The following is a 7,282-nucleotide window of genomic DNA, read 5'->3' on the forward strand; positions in this document are numbered from 1 at the left end:
AACGGTAAACAATGAATCCTCACTGTGAAATGCTATTTGGTTTGAATCATATGTCAGTTCTTAATTGAACTCTAATTGTTTAATGCTGGCTGAATAGTTTTCTACAGTCCAAGTCAATTTTAATTTCCTTATGATAGAAGACTGATTTTTACTTCCACTTTGGCTATGATAATTCTGGATATATAGTTGGTATTCAATACATAATTGTTTGAACTAATAAACCTATTAAATAGACTTTTCTAAGTTCAAAAAAGGATTGATGTTGGCTGTTAGATTCAAGGTGAATGAGATTAGTAAGATTGGGACTTGTGGCTTAAAAAAACTCTTAGGGAAGTAGGTGAGCGGTGGTCTCCAGCTTCCATTTGTATTATCTTTATGTGAGGCAGGATTTTGGAGTGTCAAGAAAAAGAAAGCCTACCAAAGATATGCAAATATATGTAAATATATTTTAACAGTACAGGAAATGATTGTACATTTTCTTTTATTTTTTTTTCCCTTTGTCTTTTCTCTTTGTTGGTTTCCCTACCTTCTTTTGTCCCATAAGGCAGTTAGATCCCAAGTTTGGTCATGAGACTCTGCTTTTGTCTTTACACCCAGTTCTATGCCATTTCATCCATGCTTATTGTTATTAGCTGCCACTTTTGTGCAGATGGTTCTTAGAGGTACATCTTTATTCCTTTCCTTTTCAGAGGTCCAGACTGAAATCTCCAACCACTTGGTGGGCTCTTTCACAATACTCTAAAGTCAGTATATATAAGACTACATTACACGTACTCTTCCTGAAAATTTGCTTGCTTTCTTCCATCATCCATCCATTCACATTTTTTTCCCCAACAAAAGTTTATGGAAAACCTTTCATGCTCAAGGTACTGTGCTGGACATTGGGAGTACAATGGTTAGTAAAAACAGTCTCAGTTGATGTTATCATCATTCTAGTCTAGCTACTCAGGCCTGAAACTATGATGTCATCCTTGGCTTTTTTTTTTTTTTTTTAAGATTTTATTTACCCATTTGACAGGGAGAGAGAGATCAGAAGTAGGCAGAGAGGCAGGCAGAGAGAGAGGGGGAAGCAGGCTCCCCACTGAGCAGATCAAGCCCGAGGCTTGATCCCAGGACCCTGAGATCATAACCTGAACTGAAGGCAGAGGCTTAACCCACTGAGCCACCCAGGTGCCCCAGCTTTTCTTAACTCCAAATCCAATCAGTCTAAAAGTTCTGTTAAATTTGTTCTTTTTTTTTTTTTAAAGATTTTATTCATTTATTTGACAGAGAGAGATCACAAGTAGGCAGAGAGGCAGACAGAGAGAGAGGGGGAAGCAGGCTCTCTGCTGAGCAGAGAGCCTGATGCGGGGCTCAATCCCAGGACCCTGAGACCATGACCTGAGCCGAAAACAGAGGCTTTAACCCTCTGAGCCACCCAGGTGCCCTGTTAAATTTGTTCTTGTATTGTATCTTTTCATTCCCCCTGCCACTACCTTTTCCCTAGACTGGGTCTTTTCCATCTATTTCTCCAGCTCCTCTCTCTACTCTATTTGGCTCCCAGCTGGATGTGGTTAGCAGGAAGCAATGATAGAGATCAGAGGGTAAAGAATTAAGAGTTTAAGGTGAGGGCATGTATGCCCCTAGCCCTCTGTAGATTGCCATGGGTTGGCTGGTTCCTCTAAAAGGCTGTAGCTCCAATCAGGCAGCTCTTAGTTCCTCTAATTGCTCCCTTGGTACCTGCAGGCCCGGAGGTTGGTATGGCTCTTGCTGTTGTGTTACTACTCTTTCCTTTTCAGAGGTCCTTAAACCGCGCTCACATCTTTGTAATAGTTCCTTTTTTGATCTTTCTTAAATTACCCTGCTTGACTGCTATCTATTTCCAGCCAGGACCCTGGGAACTATTCTAGAAGCATCCTCATGGTTCCTTCCCTGCATTCTCTCTTCAAGTCAGTCCAGAGGATTTGCTTCCCCTGATCTGGCAAAATCACTCTTGTCATAAACTCTCTTCTCTACTTAACAAAAACAATGATTATTCTTGGTCTTGGATGGTCATGATCTGGCCCCAAAGAGCTCTTTACTCCTTGGCATGATAGTGCTCCTTATGCTTGATTTCTAAATATTTCTTCCCCACTCCTATCCTTCTATCTTAACTACCTTTCTAGAGGTAGCTGAGAACATTACTTAAGAAAGGCAAAAATAAGGCACAAGACAGAACAATCAATAATTATGTTTTTTTTTAGTACCTACTGAGAAGTATTTCAGTAACAAAAGTGAACTTATACAGAGTTTTTTTTTCTGTACAGTCAGGGGCTAGTAGGTTAAAGGCACAAAATGATACTTTTATGTTCCCCCAAAACATAACTACTTTGTTCAGCAAAACATTTTTGTAAGCATTTTTTTGATAGTGCATTAACTTAGATTTACTTTCTAAATGATTCTCAGTTGCCCCTTTTTGGTAGCGGAAATTGTTAGGGATGATTCAATCTTTAATCCTGCTGTGAACATAGTTATTTTGAGTATTTTTGTCTAGGAAGTTCGATGTGCCAGTAATTTGATAAAATAGCAGAAAGGGGCCCTTCAAATGCTTACATTATTTCCACATGGTTCATTTTTACTGATTTATAATTTTAATTTGGAAGTACTTGAAGGGAAAATTTAATTTTGAAAATTTCTTAATCATAGACAAAATCTGTATATTCATATGCTTCAATTTTAGTCATAAACCTATATAAAAATCCATTGTTTGGCGGCGGCTGAGCGAGGTCAGTTCTCTGTAGTGCTTGCCAATGTTGGAGCCGTCTGCAAAGTGTCCCTGGCAAGAAGTTTTTGGAGCTGTGAGGGATACAGCAGTTTGGTCAATATTGTTTTAACATGCTTCAAATAAATCAGATGTTCTCAGTGCAACTGAGTCTTGGTGAGCAGACATGGGAAGCCGAAGGGAGCAGTATAAAGAAGGCCCAACAAGCCGTTGCTAACAAAGCTTTGACTGAATCAACACTTCCCAAACCAGTTCAGAAACCACCCAAAAGTAATGTTAATAATAACCCAGGTAGTGTAACTCCAACAGTGGAACTGAATGGGCTTGCTATGAAAAGGGGAGAGCCTGCCATCTACAGGCCATTAGATCCAAAGCCTTTCCCAAATTATAGAGCTAATTACAACTTTCGGGGCATGTACAATCAGGGGTCTCATTGCCCAATGCCCGAGATCTTTTATGTTCAGCTGACTGTAGGAAATAATGAATTTTGGGGGGAAGGAAAAACTCGACAAGCTGCTAGACACAATGCTGCAATGAAAGCCCTTCAAGCACTGCAGAATGAACCTATTCCGGAAAAGTCACCTCAGAATGGCGAATCAGGAAAAGAAATGGATGATGACAAAGATGCGAATAAATCTGAGATCAGCTTAGTGTTTGAAATTGCTCTGAAGCGAAATATGCCTGTCAGTTTTGAGGTTATTAAAGAAAGTGGACCACCGCATATGAAAAGCTTTGTTACTCGGGTGTCAGTGGGAGAGTTCTCTGCAGAAGGAGAGGGAAATAGCAAAAAACTTTCCAAGAAGCGTGCTGCCACCACCGTCCTCCAGGAGCTTAAGAAACTTCCGCCTCTTCCTGTGGTTGAAAAGCCAAAATTATTTTTTAAAAAACGCCCTAAAACAATAGTAAAGGCTGGACCAGAATACAGTCAAGGAATGAACCCCATTAGCCTCCTGGCTCAAATTCAACAGGCCAAAAAGGAAAAGGAGCCAGATTATGTTCTGCTTTCAGAAAGAGGAATGCCTTGAAGTTGGGAGTTTGTGATGCAGGTCAAAGTAGGCAATGAAGTTGCTACTGGAACAGGACCTAACAAAAAGATAGCAAAAAAAAAAAAAAAAAAAAAAAAAAAAAGCTGCAGAAGCAGTGCTGTTACAGCTTGGTTATAGAGCATCCACTAGTCTTCAAGACTTCAAGACTTCAAGATCAACTTGACAAGACAGGGGAAAACAAAGGATGGAGTGGTCCAAAGGCTGGGTTTCCTGAACCAACAAATAACACTCCAAAAGGAATTCTTCATTTGTCTCCTGATGTTTATCAAGAGATGGAAGCCAGCCGCCACAAAGTAATCTCTGGCACTACTCTAGGCTATTTGTCACCCAAAGATATGAACCAGCCCTCAAGCTCTTTCTTCTGTATATCTCCCACATCGAATAGTTCAGCTACAATTGCCAGGGAACTCCTAATGAATGGAACATCTCCTACAACTGAAGCCATAGGTTTAAAAGGAAGTTCTCCTACTCCTCCTTGTTCTCCAGTACAACCTTCAAAACAACTGGAATATTTAGCAAGGATTCAAGGCTTTCAGGTATGAATTAAAAGCAAAAACAAAAACAAGAAAACAAATTCATTAGCCCCAAATCCTTCATCACTATCCATCAGAAAGCTCATCCTTGCCTGCTAGTGTGACCTATATGCCACTTACATTGTGAAGTATTAGGAACACAGAGGTCAGAAAAAAGAGAGCCATATGCACGTGCCTCATTTTCTTTTATTTTCATTCTATCCATTCTTTGCTGCCTGGATCACCTCCACTTTCCTTCTTCTCCCTCTTATTATTTTATTTTTTTCTGAAACATTTTTAATTCTCTGTTCTGTCTTCCAGTTGGTCTTGATTGGGTGCATTTAACTCCTCAGTCTGTCTTCCACAAACAAAAATTTTGCCATCATACATTTGGTATTAGTATTTAGCACCAAGTTCTCCCTCATTTATAATAAGGCTGAATTTTTCTGATGATGATTTTACTTTCATAGCAGTTTTGAAGTTGGCATTCTGTTGCTAGTAATGATTCAGGTATACCGTGAAGGTACAGCATCCTAGAACTCTAATTAAACAGTAATGACATGCTTTCTAGTTGTTTGAGGCATAAAAACATGTATTTGTTTTAGTGGATCATGTTTTGAACTGTCTAGGGTAGCACCTGTCTCATGGTACTAACAGTTTTGTTTCACTGGTCAGTCTGACTGTAGCTCACAGCTCACTGAACCTGTGTATATGAATTTGGGGATGGAAATTTTTTTCCCTATTTATTCTTTGTTTCCTTTTAAAACAAAACAAAACAAAACAACCCAACAGTCCTTTCTGGATAGAGCTTTTAAAAGAATTGTTAACTCTAGGATGAGGAAATAGCTGTGTTCTGATTTCTTAGTTGCTGGGAATCATGTACTGAATGGTAACCACTGACCTGACCGGATGAGCAGCCGCATGCTTGTGCGTAGGAAGAGTGTACTGCACCCCCAGATTTCACCGTTTTCATCCCCCTTTCCATCTTAGTCTTATTCCTTAAGACCAAAAACTGTAATTTCCTTTAGCAATGCTCTAGAAGCTCTGTATTGTGTAGAATGATCATGTATTTATAAACATTTTACAAGTTTAGATATAAAATCAGAAAGATAAAATAAAGATATAAAAAAGATATAAAAAAAGATATAAAATAAAGATATAAAATCAGAAAGAAGATCATGTGTTTTAGCAGGTATTTTGCATGTTTTTTTGTTTGTTTGCCTTAAACAGAAACCCAATTCTTTCAAATCTATTGCCAGGTAATCTTAGTAAGTTTTTAATTAGACTATTAATATGAAATTGAAGAAGCTGTTACCAGTTATTGGCTCTGTCATCTGAAATTTGAAACACTTAATTTGAAGTTAAAATTTTAGAATTTGTTTTTGTTGTTTACCTTAAGAATGACAATATATCACTGTTTGAAACAACAACAAAAAATCCATTGTTTTGTTTTACAAATGAAGAGAAGATACAGCATCAAGATTTTGTATAATATAGATAGTATAAAAGCAGATAGAATAATAACTAAACATTGTACATTTGTCTAGTGGGAACTTTGGATTTGAGGATAGTAAAAATGATGGTAGCATTTTAAAATTAAGTTGATTTGCTATCTATGAAATATACAACAGTTTCTGTTTCTCAAAAATTGGCAAATGCAGTTTGCCAAGAAAGCTACATTTCCCAAAATCTTTTGACTACCTGTAAGATATGTAAGCACCACTGGCTGATGGTTTTCCTTCATAAGACTTCACTAAATCCCAAGGGAATGAGATTTGTGTTTGGCTCTAGACTTTACCTGTATAAGAGGTGCGACATAAGAATGAAAGATTGATTTAAAAGAGAAAACTGAAGTTCCAGAAATTTAGGGATATTTGCACTCGAAGAATCTAACAACTGAATTTAGATCTATTTATTTTAAAAAATATTTTTAAATTATATTTTAACTTATGAAAGTAAAATTGCAATGAGTAAGAAATCTTTTTGTGTTTTTCTTAATTAATAGAGTCTGAACAGTTTTCATAAAACTTTTAGAGAGATTTACTCTAGATTAGGCAGTTGAGTCCTGAGTTCCTTTCCCCTAAGGAAAGTAACTTCATTGTCATGCAGATTTCAATTTGTCTTTGCAATTATAACCCATGTATGAACATATATTAATCTGCCAATAAAATTTTTCTGCTTAATTTCCCACATAAGCAATATCAAGAGTACATAATGAAGTTATTATTATGCCAAATAAACATTAATTCTTGGTCCTTCCTTTTCTTTTTTTTTTAAGATTTTATTGATTTATTTGAAAAAGAAAGGGAAAGAGAACACAAGCAGGGGAAGCAGCAGGCAGAGGGAGAGGGAGAGAAGCAGGAGAGGAGCCTGATGTGGGGCTTGATGTGGGGCTGGATCCCAGATGCTTAACTGACTGAACCCCTTTTGGGTCCCTCTTGGTCCCTCTTAACTTAGAATTATTTCTAAACATTGTTAACCCCATTGTTTTTAGACTATGATCTATGAAAAATAAAAACAATGGATAGAAACATTAAAAATATAACCACATATAGGGAAAATGCCGTAGCCTACAATTTTTCTAGGTGTTTTTCCTTGTTAAAGAAAGACAGCAAAGGAAAAAAAACTTGTTTTGTGGCAAGTAGTGTGACACTGTCCTTGACAGCATCCAGAAGTGCACCACAGCCTCATCTAGGACCCTGTGAGCCACGTGGTAATGCAGAAGATCCAGTGCCTGTGGTATACTTTTCCCCAAAACCTAAGACAGACTTATTACTTAGAATTTAGAACGTATAAATAATGTTCCTGGAATTTTCCAGTATTTATAGTACTTGTCTCATTATCCAAGATAGTATGAATTTTCAGCTGGGCAAGCTGACTTCTTATTGTGGGTCCCAGGTTCCCTTCTCTGGAAAGCCTATAGATTTTAGAGGTGAGGCCTTTTAGGTTTCAGGCTTCAGGCTTCAGTTTACTCACCTGAAAAA

General features: G+C 37.6%; 1 pseudogene across 1 annotated transcript; it reads left to right on the top strand.

Annotated features, from left to right (window-relative positions):
• Nucleotides 1-2,853: 2,853 nt before the first annotated feature.
• Nucleotides 2,854-4,328, top strand: LOC308342266 (double-stranded RNA-binding protein Staufen homolog 2-like; annotated as a pseudogene). Its single transcript has one exon. The product of its transcript is annotated as a double-stranded RNA-binding protein Staufen homolog 2-like (transcript).
• The last annotated feature ends 2,954 nt before the right edge of the window (nucleotides 4,329-7,282 follow it).

The sequence above is a fragment of the Martes martes genome, assembly GCF_963455335.1.
Source record: "Martes martes genome assembly, chromosome: 4".
NCBI classification, from domain to species: Eukaryota; Metazoa; Chordata; class Mammalia; order Carnivora; family Mustelidae; genus Martes; species Martes martes.